The 8,829-nt window shown below is 50.5% G+C and overlaps 38 non-coding genes across 38 annotated transcripts; all 38 read left to right on the forward strand.

The window, feature by feature from the left end:
• Positions 1-52: 52 nt before the first annotated feature.
• LOC146784628 (5S ribosomal RNA) lies at positions 53-171 on the forward strand. The gene has a single exon (XR_014971576.1). It is a non-coding gene; the product is annotated as a 5S ribosomal RNA (ribosomal RNA).
• Positions 172-286: 115 nt separating this feature from the next.
• LOC146784629 (5S ribosomal RNA) lies at positions 287-405 on the forward strand. The gene has a single exon (XR_014971577.1). It is a non-coding gene; the product is annotated as a 5S ribosomal RNA (ribosomal RNA).
• A 115-nt stretch (positions 406-520) lies between these two features.
• On the forward strand, positions 521-639 carry LOC146784630 (5S ribosomal RNA). The gene has a single exon (XR_014971578.1). It is a non-coding gene; the product is annotated as a 5S ribosomal RNA (ribosomal RNA).
• Positions 640-754: 115 nt separating this feature from the next.
• On the forward strand, positions 755-873 carry LOC146784631 (5S ribosomal RNA). The gene has a single exon (XR_014971579.1). It is a non-coding gene; the product is annotated as a 5S ribosomal RNA (ribosomal RNA).
• A 115-nt stretch (positions 874-988) lies between these two features.
• LOC146784632 (5S ribosomal RNA) lies at positions 989-1,107 on the forward strand. Its single transcript, XR_014971580.1, has one exon. It is a non-coding gene; the product is annotated as a 5S ribosomal RNA (ribosomal RNA).
• A 115-nt stretch (positions 1,108-1,222) lies between these two features.
• LOC146784633 (5S ribosomal RNA) lies at positions 1,223-1,341 on the forward strand. Its single transcript, XR_014971581.1, has one exon. It is a non-coding gene; the product is annotated as a 5S ribosomal RNA (ribosomal RNA).
• A 115-nt stretch (positions 1,342-1,456) lies between these two features.
• Positions 1,457-1,575, forward strand: LOC146784634 (5S ribosomal RNA). Its single transcript, XR_014971582.1, has one exon. It is a non-coding gene; the product is annotated as a 5S ribosomal RNA (ribosomal RNA).
• Positions 1,576-1,690: 115 nt separating this feature from the next.
• LOC146784635 (5S ribosomal RNA) lies at positions 1,691-1,809 on the forward strand. Its single transcript, XR_014971583.1, has one exon. It is a non-coding gene; the product is annotated as a 5S ribosomal RNA (ribosomal RNA).
• Positions 1,810-1,924: 115 nt separating this feature from the next.
• LOC146784636 (5S ribosomal RNA) lies at positions 1,925-2,043 on the forward strand. Its single transcript, XR_014971584.1, has one exon. It is a non-coding gene; the product is annotated as a 5S ribosomal RNA (ribosomal RNA).
• Positions 2,044-2,158: 115 nt separating this feature from the next.
• On the forward strand, positions 2,159-2,277 carry LOC146784637 (5S ribosomal RNA). Its single transcript, XR_014971585.1, has one exon. It is a non-coding gene; the product is annotated as a 5S ribosomal RNA (ribosomal RNA).
• Positions 2,278-2,392: 115 nt separating this feature from the next.
• On the forward strand, positions 2,393-2,511 carry LOC146784638 (5S ribosomal RNA). The gene has a single exon (XR_014971587.1). It is a non-coding gene; the product is annotated as a 5S ribosomal RNA (ribosomal RNA).
• A 115-nt stretch (positions 2,512-2,626) lies between these two features.
• Positions 2,627-2,745, forward strand: LOC146784639 (5S ribosomal RNA). Its single transcript, XR_014971588.1, has one exon. It is a non-coding gene; the product is annotated as a 5S ribosomal RNA (ribosomal RNA).
• A 115-nt stretch (positions 2,746-2,860) lies between these two features.
• Positions 2,861-2,979, forward strand: LOC146784640 (5S ribosomal RNA). The gene has a single exon (XR_014971589.1). It is a non-coding gene; the product is annotated as a 5S ribosomal RNA (ribosomal RNA).
• A 115-nt stretch (positions 2,980-3,094) lies between these two features.
• LOC146784641 (5S ribosomal RNA) lies at positions 3,095-3,213 on the forward strand. The gene has a single exon (XR_014971590.1). It is a non-coding gene; the product is annotated as a 5S ribosomal RNA (ribosomal RNA).
• A 115-nt stretch (positions 3,214-3,328) lies between these two features.
• Positions 3,329-3,447, forward strand: LOC146784642 (5S ribosomal RNA). The gene has a single exon (XR_014971591.1). It is a non-coding gene; the product is annotated as a 5S ribosomal RNA (ribosomal RNA).
• A 115-nt stretch (positions 3,448-3,562) lies between these two features.
• On the forward strand, positions 3,563-3,681 carry LOC146784643 (5S ribosomal RNA). The gene has a single exon (XR_014971592.1). It is a non-coding gene; the product is annotated as a 5S ribosomal RNA (ribosomal RNA).
• Positions 3,682-3,796: 115 nt separating this feature from the next.
• Positions 3,797-3,915, forward strand: LOC146784644 (5S ribosomal RNA). The gene has a single exon (XR_014971593.1). It is a non-coding gene; the product is annotated as a 5S ribosomal RNA (ribosomal RNA).
• Positions 3,916-4,030: 115 nt separating this feature from the next.
• Positions 4,031-4,149, forward strand: LOC146784645 (5S ribosomal RNA). The gene has a single exon (XR_014971594.1). It is a non-coding gene; the product is annotated as a 5S ribosomal RNA (ribosomal RNA).
• Positions 4,150-4,264: 115 nt separating this feature from the next.
• LOC146784646 (5S ribosomal RNA) lies at positions 4,265-4,383 on the forward strand. The gene has a single exon (XR_014971595.1). It is a non-coding gene; the product is annotated as a 5S ribosomal RNA (ribosomal RNA).
• A 115-nt stretch (positions 4,384-4,498) lies between these two features.
• Positions 4,499-4,617, forward strand: LOC146784647 (5S ribosomal RNA). The gene has a single exon (XR_014971596.1). It is a non-coding gene; the product is annotated as a 5S ribosomal RNA (ribosomal RNA).
• Positions 4,618-4,732: 115 nt separating this feature from the next.
• Positions 4,733-4,851, forward strand: LOC146784648 (5S ribosomal RNA). Its single transcript, XR_014971598.1, has one exon. It is a non-coding gene; the product is annotated as a 5S ribosomal RNA (ribosomal RNA).
• Positions 4,852-4,966: 115 nt separating this feature from the next.
• LOC146784649 (5S ribosomal RNA) lies at positions 4,967-5,085 on the forward strand. The gene has a single exon (XR_014971599.1). It is a non-coding gene; the product is annotated as a 5S ribosomal RNA (ribosomal RNA).
• Positions 5,086-5,200: 115 nt separating this feature from the next.
• On the forward strand, positions 5,201-5,319 carry LOC146784650 (5S ribosomal RNA). Its single transcript, XR_014971600.1, has one exon. It is a non-coding gene; the product is annotated as a 5S ribosomal RNA (ribosomal RNA).
• A 115-nt stretch (positions 5,320-5,434) lies between these two features.
• LOC146784651 (5S ribosomal RNA) lies at positions 5,435-5,553 on the forward strand. Its single transcript, XR_014971601.1, has one exon. It is a non-coding gene; the product is annotated as a 5S ribosomal RNA (ribosomal RNA).
• Positions 5,554-5,668: 115 nt separating this feature from the next.
• Positions 5,669-5,787, forward strand: LOC146784652 (5S ribosomal RNA). The gene has a single exon (XR_014971602.1). It is a non-coding gene; the product is annotated as a 5S ribosomal RNA (ribosomal RNA).
• Positions 5,788-5,902: 115 nt separating this feature from the next.
• Positions 5,903-6,021, forward strand: LOC146784653 (5S ribosomal RNA). Its single transcript, XR_014971603.1, has one exon. It is a non-coding gene; the product is annotated as a 5S ribosomal RNA (ribosomal RNA).
• Positions 6,022-6,136: 115 nt separating this feature from the next.
• LOC146784654 (5S ribosomal RNA) lies at positions 6,137-6,255 on the forward strand. The gene has a single exon (XR_014971604.1). It is a non-coding gene; the product is annotated as a 5S ribosomal RNA (ribosomal RNA).
• Positions 6,256-6,370: 115 nt separating this feature from the next.
• On the forward strand, positions 6,371-6,489 carry LOC146784655 (5S ribosomal RNA). The gene has a single exon (XR_014971605.1). It is a non-coding gene; the product is annotated as a 5S ribosomal RNA (ribosomal RNA).
• Positions 6,490-6,604: 115 nt separating this feature from the next.
• LOC146784656 (5S ribosomal RNA) lies at positions 6,605-6,723 on the forward strand. The gene has a single exon (XR_014971606.1). It is a non-coding gene; the product is annotated as a 5S ribosomal RNA (ribosomal RNA).
• Positions 6,724-6,838: 115 nt separating this feature from the next.
• On the forward strand, positions 6,839-6,957 carry LOC146784657 (5S ribosomal RNA). Its single transcript, XR_014971607.1, has one exon. It is a non-coding gene; the product is annotated as a 5S ribosomal RNA (ribosomal RNA).
• A 115-nt stretch (positions 6,958-7,072) lies between these two features.
• On the forward strand, positions 7,073-7,191 carry LOC146784658 (5S ribosomal RNA). Its single transcript, XR_014971730.1, has one exon. It is a non-coding gene; the product is annotated as a 5S ribosomal RNA (ribosomal RNA).
• A 115-nt stretch (positions 7,192-7,306) lies between these two features.
• On the forward strand, positions 7,307-7,425 carry LOC146784659 (5S ribosomal RNA). The gene has a single exon (XR_014971609.1). It is a non-coding gene; the product is annotated as a 5S ribosomal RNA (ribosomal RNA).
• A 115-nt stretch (positions 7,426-7,540) lies between these two features.
• LOC146784660 (5S ribosomal RNA) lies at positions 7,541-7,659 on the forward strand. Its single transcript, XR_014971610.1, has one exon. It is a non-coding gene; the product is annotated as a 5S ribosomal RNA (ribosomal RNA).
• Positions 7,660-7,774: 115 nt separating this feature from the next.
• LOC146784661 (5S ribosomal RNA) lies at positions 7,775-7,893 on the forward strand. Its single transcript, XR_014971611.1, has one exon. It is a non-coding gene; the product is annotated as a 5S ribosomal RNA (ribosomal RNA).
• Positions 7,894-8,008: 115 nt separating this feature from the next.
• LOC146784662 (5S ribosomal RNA) lies at positions 8,009-8,127 on the forward strand. Its single transcript, XR_014971612.1, has one exon. It is a non-coding gene; the product is annotated as a 5S ribosomal RNA (ribosomal RNA).
• A 115-nt stretch (positions 8,128-8,242) lies between these two features.
• Positions 8,243-8,361, forward strand: LOC146784663 (5S ribosomal RNA). The gene has a single exon (XR_014971613.1). It is a non-coding gene; the product is annotated as a 5S ribosomal RNA (ribosomal RNA).
• A 115-nt stretch (positions 8,362-8,476) lies between these two features.
• LOC146784664 (5S ribosomal RNA) lies at positions 8,477-8,595 on the forward strand. Its single transcript, XR_014971615.1, has one exon. It is a non-coding gene; the product is annotated as a 5S ribosomal RNA (ribosomal RNA).
• A 115-nt stretch (positions 8,596-8,710) lies between these two features.
• On the forward strand, positions 8,711-8,829 carry LOC146784665 (5S ribosomal RNA). Its single transcript, XR_014971616.1, has one exon. It is a non-coding gene; the product is annotated as a 5S ribosomal RNA (ribosomal RNA).

Raw genomic sequence — 8,829 nt, forward strand, 5'->3', positions numbered from 1 at the left:
GCCCTGAAGACGAATGAGTAAAGCCAAGAGCTCCAAAGTCAGAAGTGCTAGGGCCTACGGCCATACCACCCTGAAAGCACCTGATCTCGTCTGATCTCAGAAGTTAAGCAGGGTCGGGCCTGGTTAGTACCTGGATGGGAGACCGCCTGGGAATACCAGGTGCTGTAGGCTTTTTGGTATTTTTTTTCTTTCGCTTTAGGTGAATGAGGGTGGTTTGTCTCGTTTCCTAGGCTAGCCCTGAAGACGAATGAGTAAAGCCAAGAGCTCCAAAGTCAGAAGTGCTAGGGCCTACGGCCATACCACCCTGAAAGCACCTGATCTCGTCTGATCTCAGAAGTTAAGCAGGGTCGGGCCTGGTTAGTACCTGGATGGGAGACCGCCTGGGAATACCAGGTGCTGTAGGCTTTTTGGTATTTTTTTTCTTTCGCTTTAGGTGAATGAGGGTGGTTTGTCTCGTTTCCTAGGCTAGCCCTGAAGACGAATGAGTAAAGCCAAGAGCTCCAAAGTCAGAAGTGCTAGGGCCTACGGCCATACCACCCTGAAAGCACCTGATCTCGTCTGATCTCAGAAGTTAAGCAGGGTCGGGCCTGGTTAGTACCTGGATGGGAGACCGCCTGGGAATACCAGGTGCTGTAGGCTTTTTGGTATTTTTTTTCTTTCGCTTTAGGTGAATGAGGGTGGTTTGTCTCGTTTCCTAGGCTAGCCCTGAAGACGAATGAGTAAAGCCAAGAGCTCCAAAGTCAGAAGTGCTAGGGCCTACGGCCATACCACCCTGAAAGCACCTGATCTCGTCTGATCTCAGAAGTTAAGCAGGGTCGGGCCTGGTTAGTACCTGGATGGGAGACCGCCTGGGAATACCAGGTGCTGTAGGCTTTTTGGTATTTTTTTTCTTTCGCTTTAGGTGAATGAGGGTGGTTTGTCTCGTTTCCTAGGCTAGCCCTGAAGACGAATGAGTAAAGCCAAGAGCTCCAAAGTCAGAAGTGCTAGGGCCTACGGCCATACCACCCTGAAAGCACCTGATCTCGTCTGATCTCAGAAGTTAAGCAGGGTCGGGCCTGGTTAGTACCTGGATGGGAGACCGCCTGGGAATACCAGGTGCTGTAGGCTTTTTGGTATTTTTTTTCTTTCGCTTTAGGTGAATGAGGGTGGTTTGTCTCGTTTCCTAGGCTAGCCCTGAAGACGAATGAGTAAAGCCAAGAGCTCCAAAGTCAGAAGTGCTAGGGCCTACGGCCATACCACCCTGAAAGCACCTGATCTCGTCTGATCTCAGAAGTTAAGCAGGGTCGGGCCTGGTTAGTACCTGGATGGGAGACCGCCTGGGAATACCAGGTGCTGTAGGCTTTTTGGTATTTTTTTTCTTTCGCTTTAGGTGAATGAGGGTGGTTTGTCTCGTTTCCTAGGCTAGCCCTGAAGACGAATGAGTAAAGCCAAGAGCTCCAAAGTCAGAAGTGCTAGGGCCTACGGCCATACCACCCTGAAAGCACCTGATCTCGTCTGATCTCAGAAGTTAAGCAGGGTCGGGCCTGGTTAGTACCTGGATGGGAGACCGCCTGGGAATACCAGGTGCTGTAGGCTTTTTGGTATTTTTTTTCTTTCGCTTTAGGTGAATGAGGGTGGTTTGTCTCGTTTCCTAGGCTAGCCCTGAAGACGAATGAGTAAAGCCAAGAGCTCCAAAGTCAGAAGTGCTAGGGCCTACGGCCATACCACCCTGAAAGCACCTGATCTCGTCTGATCTCAGAAGTTAAGCAGGGTCGGGCCTGGTTAGTACCTGGATGGGAGACCGCCTGGGAATACCAGGTGCTGTAGGCTTTTTGGTATTTTTTTTCTTTCGCTTTAGGTGAATGAGGGTGGTTTGTCTCGTTTCCTAGGCTAGCCCTGAAGACGAATGAGTAAAGCCAAGAGCTCCAAAGTCAGAAGTGCTAGGGCCTACGGCCATACCACCCTGAAAGCACCTGATCTCGTCTGATCTCAGAAGTTAAGCAGGGTCGGGCCTGGTTAGTACCTGGATGGGAGACCGCCTGGGAATACCAGGTGCTGTAGGCTTTTTGGTATTTTTTTTCTTTCGCTTTAGGTGAATGAGGGTGGTTTGTCTCGTTTCCTAGGCTAGCCCTGAAGACGAATGAGTAAAGCCAAGAGCTCCAAAGTCAGAAGTGCTAGGGCCTACGGCCATACCACCCTGAAAGCACCTGATCTCGTCTGATCTCAGAAGTTAAGCAGGGTCGGGCCTGGTTAGTACCTGGATGGGAGACCGCCTGGGAATACCAGGTGCTGTAGGCTTTTTGGTATTTTTTTTCTTTCGCTTTAGGTGAATGAGGGTGGTTTGTCTCGTTTCCTAGGCTAGCCCTGAAGACGAATGAGTAAAGCCAAGAGCTCCAAAGTCAGAAGTGCTAGGGCCTACGGCCATACCACCCTGAAAGCACCTGATCTCGTCTGATCTCAGAAGTTAAGCAGGGTCGGGCCTGGTTAGTACCTGGATGGGAGACCGCCTGGGAATACCAGGTGCTGTAGGCTTTTTGGTATTTTTTTTCTTTCGCTTTAGGTGAATGAGGGTGGTTTGTCTCGTTTCCTAGGCTAGCCCTGAAGACGAATGAGTAAAGCCAAGAGCTCCAAAGTCAGAAGTGCTAGGGCCTACGGCCATACCACCCTGAAAGCACCTGATCTCGTCTGATCTCAGAAGTTAAGCAGGGTCGGGCCTGGTTAGTACCTGGATGGGAGACCGCCTGGGAATACCAGGTGCTGTAGGCTTTTTGGTATTTTTTTTCTTTCGCTTTAGGTGAATGAGGGTGGTTTGTCTCGTTTCCTAGGCTAGCCCTGAAGACGAATGAGTAAAGCCAAGAGCTCCAAAGTCAGAAGTGCTAGGGCCTACGGCCATACCACCCTGAAAGCACCTGATCTCGTCTGATCTCAGAAGTTAAGCAGGGTCGGGCCTGGTTAGTACCTGGATGGGAGACCGCCTGGGAATACCAGGTGCTGTAGGCTTTTTGGTATTTTTTTTCTTTCGCTTTAGGTGAATGAGGGTGGTTTGTCTCGTTTCCTAGGCTAGCCCTGAAGACGAATGAGTAAAGCCAAGAGCTCCAAAGTCAGAAGTGCTAGGGCCTACGGCCATACCACCCTGAAAGCACCTGATCTCGTCTGATCTCAGAAGTTAAGCAGGGTCGGGCCTGGTTAGTACCTGGATGGGAGACCGCCTGGGAATACCAGGTGCTGTAGGCTTTTTGGTATTTTTTTTCTTTCGCTTTAGGTGAATGAGGGTGGTTTGTCTCGTTTCCTAGGCTAGCCCTGAAGACGAATGAGTAAAGCCAAGAGCTCCAAAGTCAGAAGTGCTAGGGCCTACGGCCATACCACCCTGAAAGCACCTGATCTCGTCTGATCTCAGAAGTTAAGCAGGGTCGGGCCTGGTTAGTACCTGGATGGGAGACCGCCTGGGAATACCAGGTGCTGTAGGCTTTTTGGTATTTTTTTTCTTTCGCTTTAGGTGAATGAGGGTGGTTTGTCTCGTTTCCTAGGCTAGCCCTGAAGACGAATGAGTAAAGCCAAGAGCTCCAAAGTCAGAAGTGCTAGGGCCTACGGCCATACCACCCTGAAAGCACCTGATCTCGTCTGATCTCAGAAGTTAAGCAGGGTCGGGCCTGGTTAGTACCTGGATGGGAGACCGCCTGGGAATACCAGGTGCTGTAGGCTTTTTGGTATTTTTTTTCTTTCGCTTTAGGTGAATGAGGGTGGTTTGTCTCGTTTCCTAGGCTAGCCCTGAAGACGAATGAGTAAAGCCAAGAGCTCCAAAGTCAGAAGTGCTAGGGCCTACGGCCATACCACCCTGAAAGCACCTGATCTCGTCTGATCTCAGAAGTTAAGCAGGGTCGGGCCTGGTTAGTACCTGGATGGGAGACCGCCTGGGAATACCAGGTGCTGTAGGCTTTTTGGTATTTTTTTTCTTTCGCTTTAGGTGAATGAGGGTGGTTTGTCTCGTTTCCTAGGCTAGCCCTGAAGACGAATGAGTAAAGCCAAGAGCTCCAAAGTCAGAAGTGCTAGGGCCTACGGCCATACCACCCTGAAAGCACCTGATCTCGTCTGATCTCAGAAGTTAAGCAGGGTCGGGCCTGGTTAGTACCTGGATGGGAGACCGCCTGGGAATACCAGGTGCTGTAGGCTTTTTGGTATTTTTTTTCTTTCGCTTTAGGTGAATGAGGGTGGTTTGTCTCGTTTCCTAGGCTAGCCCTGAAGACGAATGAGTAAAGCCAAGAGCTCCAAAGTCAGAAGTGCTAGGGCCTACGGCCATACCACCCTGAAAGCACCTGATCTCGTCTGATCTCAGAAGTTAAGCAGGGTCGGGCCTGGTTAGTACCTGGATGGGAGACCGCCTGGGAATACCAGGTGCTGTAGGCTTTTTGGTATTTTTTTTCTTTCGCTTTAGGTGAATGAGGGTGGTTTGTCTCGTTTCCTAGGCTAGCCCTGAAGACGAATGAGTAAAGCCAAGAGCTCCAAAGTCAGAAGTGCTAGGGCCTACGGCCATACCACCCTGAAAGCACCTGATCTCGTCTGATCTCAGAAGTTAAGCAGGGTCGGGCCTGGTTAGTACCTGGATGGGAGACCGCCTGGGAATACCAGGTGCTGTAGGCTTTTTGGTATTTTTTTTCTTTCGCTTTAGGTGAATGAGGGTGGTTTGTCTCGTTTCCTAGGCTAGCCCTGAAGACGAATGAGTAAAGCCAAGAGCTCCAAAGTCAGAAGTGCTAGGGCCTACGGCCATACCACCCTGAAAGCACCTGATCTCGTCTGATCTCAGAAGTTAAGCAGGGTCGGGCCTGGTTAGTACCTGGATGGGAGACCGCCTGGGAATACCAGGTGCTGTAGGCTTTTTGGTATTTTTTTTCTTTCGCTTTAGGTGAATGAGGGTGGTTTGTCTCGTTTCCTAGGCTAGCCCTGAAGACGAATGAGTAAAGCCAAGAGCTCCAAAGTCAGAAGTGCTAGGGCCTACGGCCATACCACCCTGAAAGCACCTGATCTCGTCTGATCTCAGAAGTTAAGCAGGGTCGGGCCTGGTTAGTACCTGGATGGGAGACCGCCTGGGAATACCAGGTGCTGTAGGCTTTTTGGTATTTTTTTTCTTTCGCTTTAGGTGAATGAGGGTGGTTTGTCTCGTTTCCTAGGCTAGCCCTGAAGACGAATGAGTAAAGCCAAGAGCTCCAAAGTCAGAAGTGCTAGGGCCTACGGCCATACCACCCTGAAAGCACCTGATCTCGTCTGATCTCAGAAGTTAAGCAGGGTCGGGCCTGGTTAGTACCTGGATGGGAGACCGCCTGGGAATACCAGGTGCTGTAGGCTTTTTGGTATTTTTTTTCTTTCGCTTTAGGTGAATGAGGGTGGTTTGTCTCGTTTCCTAGGCTAGCCCTGAAGACGAATGAGTAAAGCCAAGAGCTCCAAAGTCAGAAGTGCTAGGGCCTACGGCCATACCACCCTGAAAGCACCTGATCTCGTCTGATCTCAGAAGTTAAGCAGGGTCGGGCCTGGTTAGTACCTGGATGGGAGACCGCCTGGGAATACCAGGTGCTGTAGGCTTTTTGGTATTTTTTTTCTTTCGCTTTAGGTGAATGAGGGTGGTTTGTCTCGTTTCCTAGGCTAGCCCTGAAGACGAATGAGTAAAGCCAAGAGCTCCAAAGTCAGAAGTGCTAGGGCCTACGGCCATACCACCCTGAAAGCACCTGATCTCGTCTGATCTCAGAAGTTAAGCAGGGTCGGGCCTGGTTAGTACCTGGATGGGAGACCGCCTGGGAATACCAGGTGCTGTAGGCTTTTTGGTATTTTTTTTCTTTCGCTTTAGGTGAATGAGGGTGGTTTGTCTCGTTTCCTAGGCTAGCCCTGAAGACGAATGAGTAAAGCCAAGAGCTCCAAAGTCAGAAGTGCTAGGGCCTACGGCCATACCACCCTGAAAGCACCTGATCTCGTCTGATCTCAGAAGTTAAGCAGGGTCGGGCCTGGTTAGTACCTGGATGGGAGACCGCCTGGGAATACCAGGTGCTGTAGGCTTTTTGGTATTTTTTTTCTTTCGCTTTAGGTGAATGAGGGTGGTTTGTCTCGTTTCCTAGGCTAGCCCTGAAGACGAATGAGTAAAGCCAAGAGCTCCAAAGTCAGAAGTGCTAGGGCCTACGGCCATACCACCCTGAAAGCACCTGATCTCGTCTGATCTCAGAAGTTAAGCAGGGTCGGGCCTGGTTAGTACCTGGATGGGAGACCGCCTGGGAATACCAGGTGCTGTAGGCTTTTTGGTATTTTTTTTCTTTCGCTTTAGGTGAATGAGGGTGGTTTGTCTCGTTTCCTAGGCTAGCCCTGAAGACGAATGAGTAAAGCCAAGAGCTCCAAAGTCAGAAGTGCTAGGGCCTACGGCCATACCACCCTGAAAGCACCTGATCTCGTCTGATCTCAGAAGTTAAGCAGGGTCGGGCCTGGTTAGTACCTGGATGGGAGACCGCCTGGGAATACCAGGTGCTGTAGGCTTTTTGGTATTTTTTTTCTTTCGCTTTAGGTGAATGAGGGTGGTTTGTCTCGTTTCCTAGGCTAGCCCTGAAGACGAATGAGTAAAGCCAAGAGCTCCAAAGTCAGAAGTGCTAGGGCCTACGGCCATACCACCCTGAAAGCACCTGATCTCGTCTGATCTCAGAAGTTAAGCAGGGTCGGGCCTGGTTAGTACCTGGATGGGAGACCGCCTGGGAATACCAGGTGCTGTAGGCTTTTTGGTATTTTTTTTCTTTCGCTTTAGGTGAATGAGGGTGGTTTGTCTCGTTTCCTAGGCTAGCCCTGAAGACGAATGAGTAAAGCCAAGAGCTCCAAAGTCAGAAGTGCTAGGGCCTACGGCCATACCACCCTGAAAGCACCTGATCTCGTCTGATCTCAGAAGTTAAGCAGGGTCGGGCCTGGTTAGTACCTGGATGGGAGACCGCCTGGGAATACCAGGTGCTGTAGGCTTTTTGGTATTTTTTTTCTTTCGCTTTAGGTGAATGAGGGTGGTTTGTCTCGTTTCCTAGGCTAGCCCTGAAGACGAATGAGTAAAGCCAAGAGCTCCAAAGTCAGAAGTGCTAGGGCCTACGGCCATACTACCCTGAAAGCACCTGATCTCGTCTGATCTCAGAAGTTAAGCAGGGTCGGGCCTGGTTAGTACCTGGATGGGAGACCGCCTGGGAATACCAGGTGCTGTAGGCTTTTTGGTATTTTTTTTCTTTCGCTTTAGGTGAATGAGGGTGGTTTGTCTCGTTTCCTAGGCTAGCCCTGAAGACGAATGAGTAAAGCCAAGAGCTCCAAAGTCAGAAGTGCTAGGGCCTACGGCCATACCACCCTGAAAGCACCTGATCTCGTCTGATCTCAGAAGTTAAGCAGGGTCGGGCCTGGTTAGTACCTGGATGGGAGACCGCCTGGGAATACCAGGTGCTGTAGGCTTTTTGGTATTTTTTTTCTTTCGCTTTAGGTGAATGAGGGTGGTTTGTCTCGTTTCCTAGGCTAGCCCTGAAGACGAATGAGTAAAGCCAAGAGCTCCAAAGTCAGAAGTGCTAGGGCCTACGGCCATACCACCCTGAAAGCACCTGATCTCGTCTGATCTCAGAAGTTAAGCAGGGTCGGGCCTGGTTAGTACCTGGATGGGAGACCGCCTGGGAATACCAGGTGCTGTAGGCTTTTTGGTATTTTTTTTCTTTCGCTTTAGGTGAATGAGGGTGGTTTGTCTCGTTTCCTAGGCTAGCCCTGAAGACGAATGAGTAAAGCCAAGAGCTCCAAAGTCAGAAGTGCTAGGGCCTACGGCCATACCACCCTGAAAGCACCTGATCTCGTCTGATCTCAGAAGTTAAGCAGGGTCGGGCCTGGTTAGTACCTGGATGGGAGACCGCCTGGGAATACCAGGTGCTGTAGGCTTTTTGGTATTTTTTTTCTTTCGCTTTAGGTGAATGAGGGTGGTTTGTCTCGTTTCCTAGGCTAGCCCTGAAGACGAATGAGTAAAGCCAAGAGCTCCAAAGTCAGAAGTGCTAGGGCCTACGGCCATACCACCCTGAAAGCACCTGATCTCGTCTGATCTCAGAAGTTAAGCAGGGTCGGGCCTGGTTAGTACCTGGATGGGAGACCGCCTGGGAATACCAGGTGCTGTAGGCTTTTTGGTATTTTTTTTCTTTCGCTTTAGGTGAATGAGGGTGGTTTGTCTCGTTTCCTAGGCTAGCCCTGAAGACGAATGAGTAAAGCCAAGAGCTCCAAAGTCAGAAGTGCTAGGGCCTACGGCCATACCACCCTGAAAGCACCTGATCTCGTCTGATCTCAGAAGTTAAGCAGGGTCGGGCCTGGTTAGTACCTGGATGGGAGACCGCCTGGGAATACCAGGTGCTGTAGGCTTTTTGGTATTTTTTTTCTTTCGCTTTAGGTGAATGAGGGTGGTTTGTCTCGTTTCCTAGGCTAGCCCTGAAGACGAATGAGTAAAGCCAAGAGCTCCAAAGTCAGAAGTGCTAGGGCCTACGGCCATACCACCCTGAAAGCACCTGATCTCGTCTGATCTCAGAAGTTAAGCAGGGTCGGGCCTGGTTAGTACCTGGATGGGAGACCGCCTGGGAATACCAGGTGCTGTAGGCTTTTTGGTATTTTTTTTCTTTCGCTTTAGGTGAATGAGGGTGGTTTGTCTCGTTTCCTAGGCTAGCCCTGAAGACGAATGAGTAAAGCCAAGAGCTCCAAAGTCAGAAGTGCTAGGGCCTACGGCCATACCACCCTGAAAGCACCTGATCTCGTCTGATCTCAGAAGTTAAGCAGGGTCGGGCCTGGTTAGTACCTGGATGGGAGACCGCCTGGGAATACCAGGTGCTGTAGGCT

The sequence above is a fragment of the Triturus cristatus genome, chromosome 11 (assembly GCF_964204655.1).
Source record: "Triturus cristatus chromosome 11, aTriCri1.1, whole genome shotgun sequence".
NCBI lineage: Eukaryota > Metazoa > Chordata > Amphibia > Caudata > Salamandridae > Triturus > Triturus cristatus.